Here is a 16,215-nt window from a genome sequence, read left to right on the forward strand (position 1 = left end):
ACCTAGTGTGGGATAATACTGAACCGGAGCCAGACCACAAATCAGACGCGATTCTGAAAGTACAGCATAAAAGCCTGAACAATTAAATATGATCTATTACTTCCCAGATGGTTTTAGAAAACTTGGAATTTAAAAAAGGCAAAAAAAATTTAAAAAAGAGGGTAAGCCACTGGAATAGCATTAGATTATTAGATTTAGGATTTAAATACCACTATTTCCTTTGAATCCAGTGGGAAGTTATGTACTCTCATGACTATTAAGTCTGTAAGATGAGGTCAGTGACCCCTTATCTAATGTATGAGGTATGTTTTAAGAGAACAAAATTTCAAAGTGTGGTCTTTATAGAGTATTTTGAGGTCTAAAAGAGATTCTATATGAAAACCTTATTGTAACGATGGTAACAATTACGATTGAAGTAGTTTAGAAGGTACCTTTGGCCATATGAAGTAAAATGTTTTAAAATCACCACCATATGAAACTTTTAATTTAGTGTTAAAATTAACTGAGAACAAGAGGGACTCCCTAAAAAAGCTATTTTGACAAGGGGAAATTAGGACATTGAGCTAAGGAGAGATCCAACTTCATATGGAAAAATTTCACATTATTAAGGCAAAAGAATGAGAGTTGTAAATCAAGTCCTTATTTAGAGCATACAGGAAATACTCCTTAAAAGAGGGAGACTCAGCTCAGTGCTTATAAATTTTGTCTGAAAATATTGCTAGTAAATATATCCATTCTCCTAATCAGTACCACATATATTTGTATTGAATTAAATGGCTTTTCTAGTGATTGTGTTGTAAAAATGAAAGCCTATCTTCTGTCGATATTTAGATTTTTAATAAAAAAGATTTTTTTTCTCCCCTTTAGTTACTCTTAGTGGGGTAAAAATGAAGCACCATTAGAAACACCGTAACTGGCAACAGAAAACAAATCTTACATTGAATTAACATCTTCAGTTTTTAGGGAAGGAAGGAAGCTTAGTTATTTGTTCCAAACCCTGTAAGTGAAGAAACCGAGGCACAGAGAAGCACGGAGACTTGCTATGGTTGGGCAGCTGGTTCCGACACAGCCAATTTTTTTCTTTCCCAGTTCAGTGCCCTTTGATTAATATGGAGTCATCTCATAATTAATTAACACATGTTTACAAAATGACTGAAAAAGCGCAGTGCCAGAAATCTAGTTTCTAATTTTAAAACTATAGATGTTTTTAAAGATAGTCATAACCATTGCAACTAGGTCTGGTACTACAATTTTCTTGAACATGGGTAATGTGCTGCCCATTATTTATAAGCATGACCCCATTTTCCTTTTCACTGCCTGACTTGGTCTGTTTTGAATGTGCCCATTTTCACACCTCTTCCTTTCCATCTTCAGCAGTTCCACTTCCATCAGCCTACAGAAACTTCTCACCTGTCCTTCTGAGACCTCTTAGTCTTTTATCAGCATCCAAGGGTAACAAGAGTCTTGGGGTCTGAACAGTATAGCTGACTAATTAGCATCAATCAACTCTTACCAATATCTCAGTGCATATCAGTTTATTAGATGATTTTTTTCCTGAAGGAAGGTAGGGCTTAAAGCAATGGTAAATGGAATGGGCAAGTTTTTTGCAGGGTGGAGGGTGGTAGGAGAGAAGAGAGAAAATGGAATATGAAAGAGGAGGAAAAGGATAGGAAGCAGCCTGGAGGGGCCCTGAACAGCCAAAGGGTAGCAAGAAAGCATAATTTGGAAGAGTTGTCTATCACACTGTCAGCTCCTCCCCTCCCATTTTCTCTCACATCCACTTAAATTTTAAGTATTTGCTCCAAACATTTTCCTGAAAAAGCTTTTGTCAAGGTCACCAGTGACCTTCATGCTGCTAAGTTCAATAATCAATTTCCAGTCGTTTTTCTTGACCCCTTAGCAGTTTTTGATATAGATGATCTCCCCCTCTTTCATGAAACATTTTTTTTTTTCCTGGTTTCTGGAAAACCACTTCTGGGAGGTACAGGCATACTTCATTTTATTGTACTTCCCTTGATTATGCTTCTCAGATAACGCATTTTTTTTTTAAACCAATTGAAGGTTTGTGGCAACCCTGGGTTGAGCAAGTACATTGGCACCAGTTCTTCCAACAACATGTGCTTACTTCATGTATCTGTGTCACATTGTCACATTTTGGTAATTCTTGCAATATTTCAAATGTTTTCATTATTATTATGTCTGTCCATGATCTTTGATGTTACCTTTATAATTGTTTTGAGGTGCCATGAACCGTTCCCCTATCAGATGGGGAATTTAATTGAGAAATAAATACATGTGTGTGTTCTGACTGCCCCACCCACTGGCCATTCCCCCAACTCTCTCCCTCTCCATGGGTCTTCCTATTCCCTGAGACACAGCAATACTGAATTTAGGCCAATTAATAACCCTACAATGGCCTCTAAGTGTTCAAGTGAGAGGAAGAGTTGCAAGTCTCTCACTTTAATTCAAAAGCTAGAAATGATTAAGCTGGACAGGTGTGGTGGCTCACGCCTGTAATCCCAGCATTTTGGAAGGCTGAGGCGGGCAGATCACCTGAGATCAGGAGTTTGAGACCAGCCTGGCCAACATGGTGAAACCCCATCTCTACTAAAAATTCAAAAATTAGTTGGGCGTGGTGGTGGGTGCCTGTAATCCCAGCTACTCAGGAGGCTAAGGCACGGGAATCGCTTGAACCTGGGAGGCAAAGGTTGCAGTGAGCCGAGATCCCGCCATTGCATTCCAGCCTGGGTGACAGAGTGAGACTCCATCTCAAAAAAAAAAACAAAAAAAAAGAAAAGAAAAAAAAAAAAAAAGAAATGATTAAGTTTAGTGAGGAAGATATGTTGAAAGCTAGATAGGCCCAAACTAGGCCTCTTGCAAAAAACTATTAGCCAAAGTGTGAATGCAAAGGAAAAGTTCTTGATGGGAAATTAAAAGTGCTACTTTAGTGTACACATAAATGATAAGAAAGTGAAACAGTCTTATTGCTAATATGGAGAAAGTTTTAGTGGTCTGGATAGAATATCAAACTAGCCACAATATTTCCTTAAACCAAAGCCTAATCCAGAGCAAGGCCCTAATTCTTTTCAACTCTGAAGGCTAAGAAAGGTGAGGAAGCCGCAGAAGAAAAGTTTAAAGCTAGGAGAGGTTGCTTCATGAAGTTTAAGGAAAGAAGCCATCTCCGTTAACATAAAAATGCAAGGTGAAGCAGCAAGTGCTAGTGTAGAAGATGTAGCTAGTTATCCACAGGATCTAGCTAAGGTCTTTGATGAAGGTGGCTGCACTAAACAGATTTTCAATGTAGACAAAATAAGCCTTCTATTGGAAGAAGATGCCATCTAGGACTTTCACAGCAAGAGAGGTGAAGTCGGCTGGGCTCAGTGGCTCACGCCTGTAATCCCAGCACTTTGGGATGCCGAGGCAGGTGGATCATGAGGTCAGGAGATCAAGACCATCCTGGCTAACACGGTGAAACCCCGTCTCCACTAAAAATACAAAAATTCTCCGGGTGTGGTGGCGGGCGCCTGTAGTCCCAGCTACTCCGGAGGCTGACACAGGAAAATTGTGTGAGCCCGAGAGGCGGAGCTTGCAGCGAGCTGAGATTGTGCCACTGAACTCCAGCCTGGGTGACAGAGCGAAACTCCGTCTCAAAAAAATAAATAAATAAAAAAAAAAAAGAGGTGAAGTCAATGCCTGGCTTCCAAGCTTTAAAGGACGAGCTGACTTTGTTCCCCCCAGGGGTTAATGTAGGGGTGACTTTAATTTGAAGCCATTGCTCATTTACCATTCTGAAAATCCTAGGGTTCTGAAAGATTATGCTAGTTGTACTTTGCCTGTGTTCTGTAAATGGAAAAACAAAGCCTAGATGATAGCACATCTGCTTACAACATAGTTTACTGAATATTTTAAGCATACTGTTGAGACCTACTACTCAGAATGAAAGATTGTTCTCAAAATATTACTGCTCAATGACAATGCACCTAGTCACTCAAGAGCTCTGATGGAGATGTATAAAGAGATTAATGTTGTTTTCATGCCTGCTAACACAGCATTCATTCAGCAGCCCATGGATCAAGGTGTAATTTCTGCTTTCAAGTCTTATGATTTAAGAAATACATGTCATAAGGCTATGGATAGTGCCATACATAGTGATTCCTCTGATGAATTTGGGCAAAGTAAATAGAAAATCTTCTGGAAAGGACTCACCATTCTAGATGCCATTAAGAATATTCGTGATTCATGGGAAAAGGTCAAAAATCAACATTATTGGGAGTTTGGAAGAAGTTGATTCCAACTCTCATGCATGACTTTGAGGGGTTCAAGACTTTAGTGGAGGAATAAACTGCAGATATGATGGAAATGGCAAGAACTAATTCTATTAATTCTGTTAGAAGAAATTCTAGTTCTAGAATTAGAAGTGGAGCCTGAAGATGGTACTGAATTGCTGCCATCTCATGAAGCAATCGTTTTCATTTGCCATCATTTCAGAACTTGAACTGATGAAGAGTCACTTCCTGTGGCAGAACAAAGAAAGTGATTTCTTGAGATAGAATCTACTCCTGGTGAATATGCTGTGAATATTGTTGAAATGACAACAAAGGATTTAGAATTTTTTTGGGGGGGGGGGTCTCGCTCTGTCACACAGGCTGGAGTGCAGTGGCAGGATCATAGCTCACTGAAGCCTTGACCTCCCAGGCTCAAGCAATCCTCCCACCTCAGCACCCTGTGAGTAGCTTGGATTACAGGTGCACATTACCATGCCTGGTTAATTTTCTTGTATTTAGGAGAGATGGGGTTTCGCCATGTTGCCCAGTCTGGTCTTGAACTCCTGGACTTAAGGGATCCACCCGCCTTGGCCTCTTACAGTGTTGGGTTTACAGGTGTGAGCCACCATGCCCAGCAGGATTTAGAATATTTCATAAACTTAATTGATTAAGACGTGGCAGGGTTTTAGAGGATTGATCCCAATTTGGAAAGAAGTTCTGTGGGTAAAATACTGTCAAACAACATCACATGCTACAGGGAAATCTGTGGTGAAAGGAAGAGTCAATTGATGTAGCAATCTTCATTGTTGTCTTGTTTTAAGAAATTGCCAAAGTCACCTCACCCTTCAGCGATCACAACCCTGATGAGTCAGCAGCCATCAAAATTGAGGCAAGACCCTCCCCCAGCAAAAAGATTATAATTTGCTGAAGGCTAAATTATAATTGTTAGCCCTTTTTAGCAATAAAGTATTTAAAAATTAGGGTATATACATTTTTAGACATAATGCTATTACAGAGTTAATAGACAACCACATAATATAAAGATAACTTTTATATGCACTGGGAAACAAAAAAAATTTGTGTGACTTGCCTTATTGTGATATTTGCTTTATTGCACTGGTCTGGAATTGAATCCATGTTATCTCCAAGATATGCCTGTATTCAACAGCCACTTCCTCTTAGTCTCCTTTGCAGATTCCTTCTCATCTTCACAATCACTAAACATTGAAATCCTCAGGATTCTCGCCTCTTGTCTACCATGCTTGCTCCTTCGGTGACTTCATCCAGCCTCGTGGTTTTAAATACCATTTATATTTGATGATTCCCAAACTTTTATCTCTAGTTCAGACCTCATCTCTGAACTCAACTGCAACAAAAGTGCTCTGAGGAGAGTTGGAAGCTCTTGGGTTAGGAATCAGGGGATAGAATGGGGTGGTGGTGGCAGTGGTGGTGGTGGTGAAGATGGTGGCAGAGTTCTTGCTTTGGTATTAGCCAAGTCACTTCACTTCTTGAGATTTGAGTGTTTTACTTTCTAAAACAAAGGATTGCACCTAGTCAGTATCTCCCAAAATATGTGTCTTAAAACAAAAGTCCTGAGAAAAATGGAATCTGATGCTCAAATAAACTACCATGCTCTGTTGCCTGGACCAATCGCAGGGGCTTCTGATCTGGTCTTCCTGTTCCAGCCCTTGCCCACATGACAGTGAGGTCTCATCATGGCAGCCAGCATGCGTTGTAAAGCCAGAAGTCAGATCAGGTCATTTCTCTGCCCTGAGCCCTCCAATGGCTCCCGTCTGATTCAGAATCAAAGCTAAAGTCTTTATGGTGACTTACAAGACTCCACATGCCGCCACTTCCAGCACCTCTGACAGTATCACTCGGCCCCAGCCACATGGGCCTCCTTGCTGCTGCCAGAACATGGCAAGAGTGTTCCTGCCTAAGGGCTTGTGAACAGCTGGCACAACTTCTTCCAAATTCCTGTTAATGTTGATATTTTGACCTCTTCCCATGAATCATGAATATTCTTAAAGGCATCTAGAATGGTCAGCCCTTTCCAGAAGGTTTTCAATTTACTTTGCTCAAGTTCATCAGAAGAATCGCTATGTATGGCATGATCTATGGTTTTATGACATGTATTTCTTAAATGCACCTGCCTTGAACATTCCCTCCCCAAATATCAGGGGGGCTGGTTTCCTCCTTTCCTATAAGGATCGGTTCTAATGTCACCTTATCAGGGATAACAATGAATATAACATAGCCCCCTACTGCTTTATGTGTCTTCATAGAATTGTGTGTTTTTCTGTTTGTTTATTGTCTAAGATCCCCCACTAGAATATGAGTGCAGGGATGTTTATGTGTTTATTGCTACGTGTCCAGGCTAGAATAGTGCTGGACACATAGTGGGCCATTCAGTAACATTTGATAAGTGAATGAATGAATGAGTGAAATGAGAGGAGACAATGAGCGGATGGAGCAGAAGAAGGGCAAGCTTGGAGGGCCACATCTGCATGTCCCTGAGGGCCTGTTCACTTCCATGTGGAGTAACCCTCTCCCACATACCTGGCAATTCATTGTGGAGGGGATGATTTTGCATCTGTGGTTTCTCTTGGTTCTTATGCCTGCCCTGACGTAGGTATTTTATCCGAGCATTCTCCAGAGAAGGAAACTCAGGGCTAGTGAGGCAGGGACTTTCCTGAAGTCACACCCTCTTAAGGCTTGGGCCTGTTTTTCTGTAAGTCAAGCACCCTTTTCATTTCCTGAGCAGCCTTTGCTTTTGTGCTGTTTGTTTGAATTCCAGGCAGTTAGTGCCTGGCTTTCACAGAGGGCTGGCGAGGATGGGGTGGGGAAGAAACCCAGAGCATGTCACCAAGGCCCTCACACTGGGCCCTGGGCGGACCCTTCCTTTGGTCCCGACAGCAGCACTGTGACCGGCTGCAGCTTTCACAGGTATTCTCCTTCATGATCAGGGAGAACAGGGGAAACAGAAGGCAAGAAGCACAGAAACAGCCCAGGGTAGAGCCCCTCTCTAGGTCACCCTCCCTGATCTTAGACTGTGCCTTCTGCCGCCACTGCCTCACTGGTAGCACCAGCCCTGCACTTAGGCACCCGCCCGTGCCAGCAGCTCAAACCCACCCCTTACTCACAGGGCTATGCTGAGCGACTTCCTTAACTGCTCTAAACCTCCTCTGTCTGAAAGGTGGGAATAATCATCATCGTATCGCCTTCGTAGGCTTGTTGCAAGGATGAGACAGTCTTGACATAAACAACTGTTACTCCTCCGGCTTCCAGCCTGTGAGGCGGGTTCCATCTTAACATCTTCCCGCCCACCTCCTGACTCTGATTCACTGCTTTATGGAAGAGAACAGAAGAGTCAGGTTGCCCACCTAGAACCCCTCCATGAGGCATGGCTTTGCCCTTTGGTTCTCAAGACTGATCCCAATTCATATGTCACAGAAGCCACAGCATTTGCAGAGGAAGACCTGGACATTTCCTTTGGTAATTTCCTTTGGTAATGAGTATTGTCCTGTCACACTGTGGTTCCTAAGTTTGGAAGCTAGAGTGGAAGGAATGGAATTCACAGGATGAGAATATGCCTGAGGTGATGACATGGGCACTCAGCTTTGGGGTACCTGTGGGGGTCCTGCAGGAGATCTTGCAGGCAGGTCTAGGGGGCCACTGGCAAGGCAAGCCTGACTTGTGGGAGAAAGGTGGTGACTGGTGACTAAGGATGAGGCTCCTTCATAAAAGAAGGTGGTGAAGTCCATCGATGAGATGCCCAGGGAGGCCGGGCGCAGTGGCTCACACCTATAATCCCAGCACTTTGGGAGGCCGAGGTGGGCAGATCACCTGAGATCAGGAGTTTGAGACCAGCCTGGCCAACATGGTGAAACCCCATCTCTACTAAAAATACACAAAATTAGCTGGGCGTGGTGGCACACACCTATAGTCCTAGCTACTTGGGAGGCTGAGGCAGCAGAGTCGCTTGAACCTAGGAGGCAGAGGTTGCAGTGAGCCGAGATTGAGTCACTGCACGTCAGCCTAGGGGACAGAACGAGACTCATTCTCAGAAAAAAAAAAAAAAAAAAAATGCTGCCCAGGGAGAGCACAGAGCAGGAAGAGAAAAGGACCAGCGATAGAGCCCTGGGAGGCACCGTGGCGGGTAAGTAGGTTGGGCCTCACGTGCAGCAGACCACGCTGGACTCAAATCCTGCCCTCGCAGACCTTCTAGAGCTGCCACAAGCACACAGCATCCTTATCCAAAGTAGACAGGACCACAGGACTAAGAGCACCAATGGCATCAGTCGCAAGCATGGGGCCAGGAAGACGCCATGAAAGGGAGGGTCAGAACCAGTTCTTGAACCAAGGGGTAGGATATGGATGGATGATGGAGAGATGGGTAGACACAGCATTTGCAAAGGAAGGAAGCAGGAAAATTAAGGACATCTGGGCAATGGAGAAATTGGTAATATCTGGCCAGAGGTACCTATAGAATAATGCAGACTTGAATTAGAATGCAGAAGAATTTAAAAAGTATATGGGTCACAGATTGAAGTTTAGGGGGATTTTGAAATGTATGCGAAGATGGCAGACACCGAGATGGAGATTAGTGAGCAAGACACTTATCAGGCAGAGCTCCTGAAAGAAACACCTGTGGAAGGGAAGAAAAAGAAGCAGAATTGGGCAAGGGAGAATCTGGGGTGCCTCACTGGGCTGTGATGAGGTCTCAACAAAGGACTCAGGCAACCTCACAGGGAGGTCTGGAGCTTGGGCAGCCCTTCAGTTCAGTTTCCCTTTCAAGGGTGTAGTGGGTTGAACAGAGGCCCCAAAAACATATATCCTAGTCCCAACCCTCAGTACCTGTGGATGTGAGCTTATTTGGTCTTTGCAAATGTAATTAAATGAAGGAGGTTAAGATCAGATTATCCTGTACTTAGAGTGAGCCCTAAACCCAATGACTGATGTCCTCGTAAGAGAAAGGAGAGGGAGATTGGACCCTCAGACATGCAGGGAGAAGGCCAGGGGGAGACAAGAGCAGAGATGGGAGCGATGCATGTAATACACGCCAAAGAATGCAAAGAATTGCCTGCAGCCGCCAAATGCTAGGAGAGAATCATAGAACTGACTTCCCCTCAGAGCCTCCAGAAGGAGCCAACCAGGTTCCTGCTGACACCTTGATTTCAGCCTTCTAGTCACCACAACTGCAAGGGAACACATTTCTGTTGTTTTATGTATTTATTTATTATTTATTTATTTATTTTTGAGACGGAATCTCGCTCCGTCAGCCCAGGCTGGAGTACAGTGCCGCGATCTCGGCTCACTGCAAGCTCCATCTCTCGGGTTCACGACATTCTCCTGCCTCAGCCTCCCGACTACAGGCGCCTGCCACCACGCCCAGCTAATTTTTTTTTTTTTTTTTTGTATTTTTATTAGAGAGGGGGTTTCACCGTGTTAGCCAGGATGGTCTTGATCTCCTGACCTCGTGATCCGCCCACCTCGGCCTCCCAAAGTGCTGGGATTACAGGCTTGAGCCACCGTGCCCAGCGTGTTGTTTTAAACCAACCAGTTTGTGGTAATTTGTTATGGCAGCCCATCAAAATGAATACACGAAGCCAGGCCTTTCTACCATGCATGATCCGTCACTGGCTGTGGACTGCCCCTGGAAGGATGGGTGTCCTCAGGGGAGCCAGCTGTCTTCAGCCGAAGCAATCCTCAAAGAGGGCTGACAGATGAGGGCCATTCTCTGGCAGCACTCCCAGCAGCTGGGGGATTAGATTCTTTATTCCTGAAGGGGATCTGGGTGGCACATTAGAGCAGTCACTTCCCTGACCCTCAGTTTTCCCATCTACATAGTGGGAATAACAATAAGACCTATCTCATAAGGTTATTAGGAGATTAAATTAGATGATCATACTAATAGTGAACATTTACTGAGCACTCACTGTATACATGCCAGACACGTCAAGTACATGAGTTCATATTCATCTGTTGCCCAGCATATTGTAAGCCCCTGGCAAACAGTACTTATTATTAGTGGATGTGTCCAAGGTCACCCAGCTGTCACAACCAAGACAGAACCCAGATTTCCTGACTCTTGGGCAAATGCTTCCTCTGTAGTAGGTCCCTCTCTGCATGTACCTAATTATGTCTTCTTTTCATGATGGCGATAGTAATTTTATGCAATGAAACAAAATTTGTGCTGCACAAAAGAAATGCTATTTTGCCTCATCATCTGAAAGGAAGAGCTATGAGTTATCTGAAATTCATTCACACTCTCTCAGGCAGACCCTATGTGACCAAAGACATTAATTTGCGGGACAGGCTGGGGCAGGAGAGGCTGGGCACAGCTTGCTGCTGCCTACAGCTAATTGGCTTCTGCGGCCCCACGTTCCAGTCCCAGCATCTGCTGACATGGCATTCCTAAGAAGAGGGGAGAGGCCAGATACTATCATTTTAAAGAGGACAAAGTGAAGGACAGAGAGATTAGCCGATCTGCCCCCTTAATTATGCGGTGAGCTTGCAACGGAGCCAAGAATTGAATCCAGATTTCTCAAGTCCCAGATGGGTTTTTTCATCAGGAGGTCCTGCCACATTCCTTCTCTTGGAACCGCCCCCTCTCTGGATCCCAGAAACATATACCTGGGTTGAGTTCATGAGTGTGTGTGTCTCTCTGTTCCTTCATGTTATCTTGATTCTTAAAAAGAAAGGAAAAAAATGCACTTATCCTTAGAAAATGATCACTTAATTGAGATTAGTAGGATGATGCACAAATTTCTTAAATGCTTTTTTTTTTTTTTTTTTTTTTTTGAGACAGAGTCTTCTGCTCTGTGGCCCAGACTGGAGTGCAATGGTGTGATCATAGCTCACTGCATCCTGAAACTCCTGGGCTCAAGCAATCTTTCTGCCTCAGCCTCCTGAGTATCTGGGACTGCAGGAACAAGCTACCACACCAAGGTAATTAATTTTTTTTTTTTTTTTTTTTTTGTTAGAGACAGGTTCTTGCTCTGTTGCGCAGGATGGTGTTGAACTCCTGGGCTCAAGTGGTCTTTCCAGCACAGCCTCCCAAAGTGCTGGGATGATGGTCCTGAGCCACTGCATCTGGCCTAACTGCTTTTAACCACCTTTATTTTTCAAGAATTTTTGGCTTGACACATCCAGAGCCCAAACAGGAGGTCTTCAGATTTGACCCATGCATTTCTTGCCAGAAGAATTTATATATGGAGGCATTGTGCAAGTTATTAATGTTAAAAGAAATTTCCTCCTCCAGTAAAAAATCTGAAATAAAATTAATATTGGCACAATCTGGGACTAAGAAGAGACAGTGGCCATCCAGGAGTTTCCATAGGCCATGCTCCACTATGGGCTTTCACCACTAGAGGGAGCGATCTGAATTGTGCACTCAGCGTTTCTTCCAAGAGTAGTCGTTCCCAACAAGGTAATTTACCAAAGAATTACTTACTGTCGACTTTAGATACATATCCCAATTACGTCTCCCCCCTCAACTAAATTCTAGATTTAAAAAGTATGGACAATATAAGAAACAAAGCAATTTGCAAACTTTTATCTAACTGACCACATTGTTTCTATTTTGGTTACTCTTTTTGGGAAACCGCCAAAGTAAATACCCTCCTGTGAGTTGGCTTGGGGTCATCCGGCCTGGGCTCCTCTGCCCAGCCCCTTTATCTCAGCCTGGATCCTCTTTGGAAACAGAAATCGTTTTCTCTTCCATCTTTTGGTGTTGATGTTTTGTCATTCTTTCCTTCAAAGAGCTGAGAAGTCCTTTAAAAGCAAGACACAGCTTGCTGGTTAGTTCATTTGGTCATTCATTCATTCCATGGATGTTCACAAACATGAACATATCATGTGATAGACTGTAGAGCTAATTCCTTGACCTCTTAAAATGAACAGTGTAGGGGGAAACCATAATAGTTAAAAATAGGGAAGTGAAATGGAAGGGTGCTATGGAAACATGAATTCTACTTGCCCCTGCTCACCTTCACAAAGGTAACTGATCATCCATACTCAAAAGAGACCACACAGTGCTAGAATTATCATGGCACATCACCAGGTAATGCTGCATTACCTCCACTGTTGGCTTTAAAAGTGTATTTCCTTTAGGCTAAACTTGAAGTAAAAATAAATCTATTAGCAGGAGAGCAACAAAAGTGCTCTGAGGAGAAAAGTCCTGGGCTATTGGGCTAGGAATCAAGATATATTGGGTGGTGGGGAAGGGGTGGGAGGAAAGGTGACAGCTTGAGGGGGTGGGGCAGAATTCTTGCTTTGCTGTTAGCAAATTGAGTGCTTGGCCAAGTCACTTTACTTCTTGGGATTTGCATTGTCCAGTTTCTAAAATGAAGGAGTTGAACCTGGTCAACATGTTCCAAAATGTGTCTCTTAAAACAGAAATCTTGAGAAAAACGGAATTTGGGGATCAGATGGGTTTGGGAAATACAGCATAATATCTGCCCCTTTTCACCCAGTCTCCCATGGTAATTCCAAATCACCTTAACTTATTAAAGGTTTGAGAGGTCCTAGAGTAAAAAGCCTGCTTAACTTTATTTAACTCAGTATTTCCCAAATGTATTTGCCTGGAGATTCAGTTTTATGTGATAGCTATTAATGTAGAAATGCTGGACTAGATATTCATTGAAAAGCTGATAAACATTTATTGAATGACTACTTTGTGCTAGGAAGCCACCTCTCTGGCTGTATTACATGAGTCTGTGAATTTTATGATTTAATCAAGTAAACAGGAGATTTTCCTGTAGGTTACATCTTCTAATTAATCTGTTCACAGTTTCCAGAAGATACTGTGTAGTATCATTAGTGGTTTTTCACATCTGTAGCAAACTTTTTCTTCACCTTATATTGGAGTTCAAAACAGATTTAATTCTTTCTAATTAACGTGGAGAACAGCAGAAGATAAATAGTGTTGACCCCTTGCTGGTCTTAACTCCCCATCTGATCGTAGCTTGGACCAACCTTCAGATGCACTGGGCTCTTTTGAATGTTCGTGCAAATTTCATTTACTCATGTCCCCCCTTTTTTTGGGTTCTAGTTACTTTTAGTATAAATTCATTTAGTTTTGGAAAGGAGAAACTTTTAGTACATGCTTTCTTTTGTGCAGCTGATGAAAAAAATCCCCATTTGGTTAGCTAAAAAATAGAATCACGTTGTCTTTTGCCACTTTCACACGAAGGAAAAGGACATCATATAATCTATCTTTAGAATGTTCTCCCAGGTGTCTTACTCTGCAGAAACTTTAGGAAGTGAGTTTTGACAGAGGGCCTGGTTTCCTTTACTTTAAAGTCATTTTACTTTAGGTTTTCAAAAGAAGACAGGGTACATGAGAGAGAGGGAGGGGAGAGAATGTACACAGGCCATGGTGAAAAATCCCATTGCCGATTCTAACTTTGCCTTACATAATAGCAGGAGAAAAGAATAGGCAGGAAGTTGGAATATGCAAGTAAGACATTCTAAAATCTGTATTCTGTATTCTTTTTTATTCTCTTAAATTAACTCAATGCTGCTGGTTGTAATGTCTAAGTGATAGCTGCTGATAAATATTATCTTCGTGAACACACAGGGCATCATCAAATGTCAAGTCTGCAGACTCATTTTTTATGCAAGCCTAGCAGATTTTTGTGGATATAGGCCAGGAATTTTAATGAAAGAAAACATCAAAGATGCAAAAGAAATGAGAATATTAGTCAAGGAAGATACACAGCGATGCTCTCTGATAACCCCTAGTATTGACATTAGAACTCTGTGGGAGCAACTTAAATAAACATCTGGACACTGAGTTTAGACATTTTCAGTGACAAACCCCAGACAGATCTTTTCGACTTGCAATAATAAATATTTCAGAGGCTATATGAATCAACTGAAAATCCTGTTTTCAATTATTCTAGTTTTATAAATAGAGCATAATTATTCAAGTATAGAATTTCTTTTGAAGATTAGGTGAATTTTATATTTCCTTTGTCCATATTATACTTCAGTTTTATTATTCATATCAAATTTATGTCTGTGTGTTCAAAAATAATATAGTTAGCTTGCCAGATACTATTAAATCAGAATCCAGCTGAGCTTGATTTTTTGTTACTTTATTTTCAGGAAAGATGCTTTTACAGCCCTCAGTACTGCAGTTCTGTGAACTTGTTCAGCTTGGCAGCCACAGCTAAGGACACCGGTGGTAGTAAAAGTGGGAAGATGGGCTCCCTGGCTCTTCTTACCAAACTCTGATTGTTTGGAGCAGTTTGACCATCATTTAGCCAGGAAGGCACCAGAAGGATGGCATGCTGGTAATGCTTCAGGACAGCCAAACTTTATAAAAAACCTGGTGGAAGTAAATATAGCTAGGCAGTCAGTGACCAAAGCTACTCGGATGGGCCTGTTGATTGCTATTGTAAATTTTATAATATGAATACAAGATTTCTTTAGAAACTGAAAATAAGAAAGGAAAGTGAACCATGATGAATTGCGTATATTACCTCCCGAGAGCCTAAACGCTCACATGTTAAAAGTTAGCATCTGCAGCAGGTAGTCCTTAATATTTATGATCTGCTCTGGCATTGAGAATGGGACATGAGAGGGACATAATGGTTAGAGGCTGGCTTGATAACTCTTGTTACGTGGTGCTTGCCAGGGTATCCTTTGTGAAATAGTTATGTACACTTGTGCTTTTCCTCCCAGTCCCTGAATAGAATGACACTCATGGACCGGGACTGCCTCATCCTTGGGTCTGACACAGATGCCCTTTTAAAATGCTTTGAATAAAGAAGCCCTAGTTCTGCTTCTGACAGTTTCAGGGGAAGGAAGCTGTAGGCAAACCACAATGTTTCTATTCATCCACTATCAAATCTATAATTTGATAATAGTAGCTAGTGTTCGTTGAGCCCCTACTAAATGCAAAACACTTATTAGGACCTACATTAAGGAAATACATGTATATAATATAAAAAGTCAAATAGAACTAGAAGGCTTATAATGAAAAAACAGAAATCCTCTTCTTAGTCTCATTCCATCCCTAATGCAACTACTTTAGTTATTTCTCAGTTATTTAGCTCCAGATTTATAAATAATATGCTTATAGTGCTATTGTATCATTTCCAAGATAGGCATTATCTACTGGATGAAGAGTGTGGTTTAGCTCTTATACTTCATCCATTCCCATTCCCTTACACTTCCACTCCCTTCATCCTTTCTATTTTAAATTAAATATTCAGTGTTTATATTATAATGACTATAAATAATATTTCTATTAATATTTTCAAAGTGTAGTGAGTTTCCTTCTTTACATGACTTGAGTTTGCTTTGGAATCTATAGTCACTTTGTTTGTTTAATTTTCTATATGCCTAAAAATGAAGTCTCAAATTTTCCAACAGAGGCAAAGAGCTCCTTTCTGTATTGTCAAATGAGTCAAACAAACAATTATTCCATTCTCTTTGACTTGGAGGCATCCTGCTGGAGTTCTCTGTCCTTCTGCACTCTGGCCCGATGGGTCTAGTGATCTACCACACACTGTCATTCTGAGACTTCCCTTCACTCTTACCCAAGGAATTCTCTTTACCTCACTCCCGTATATAATCTGCTTTCTGGATCTCATGTCTTTGTCTTTCTCATTTTTCTCTCAAATGTTGACAAAACACATCCTTCAGCAAATATGAAAGTTGCAAAAAAGCAGCATGTGAGATGAATTTTTCCATACCTTGTATGTTTGATGATTTGATTTGTAGTTTGGCTGGGTATAGAATTCTAAATAGGAAATCATCCCCCGCTTAGGATCTGGAATGTATTAATGACTCTACTGTCTTTCAGCTTCTAGTTATGGAGGAATTCAATGGCATTCTGATTCCAAATCCTTTATATGTGACTCCCCCTGCCCCTTTCTCACTCTTTCTCTCTCTTCTGCACTCAACATTTAGGTCTTTTTTTTAAATCTCTAGGATA

At 41.9% G+C, this 16,215-nt stretch overlaps 1 long non-coding RNA gene across 1 annotated transcript in view; it reads left to right on the plus strand.

Annotated features, from left to right (window-relative positions):
- Nucleotides 1-11,123: 11,123 nt before the first annotated feature.
- The window catches only part of LOC134738285 (uncharacterized), a 42,896-nt gene continuing 37,804 nt past the window's right edge, over nucleotides 11,124-16,215 (plus strand). The window contains exon 1 of the long non-coding RNA XR_010123958.1: nucleotides 11,124-11,216. This is a non-coding gene — a long non-coding RNA (uncharacterized LOC134738285). The remainder of the gene's footprint in view (nucleotides 11,217-16,215) is intronic.

The sequence above is a fragment of the Pongo pygmaeus genome, chromosome 16 (assembly GCF_028885625.2).
Source record: "Pongo pygmaeus isolate AG05252 chromosome 16, NHGRI_mPonPyg2-v2.0_pri, whole genome shotgun sequence".
Lineage (NCBI taxonomy): Eukaryota > Metazoa > Chordata > Mammalia > Primates > Hominidae > Pongo > Pongo pygmaeus.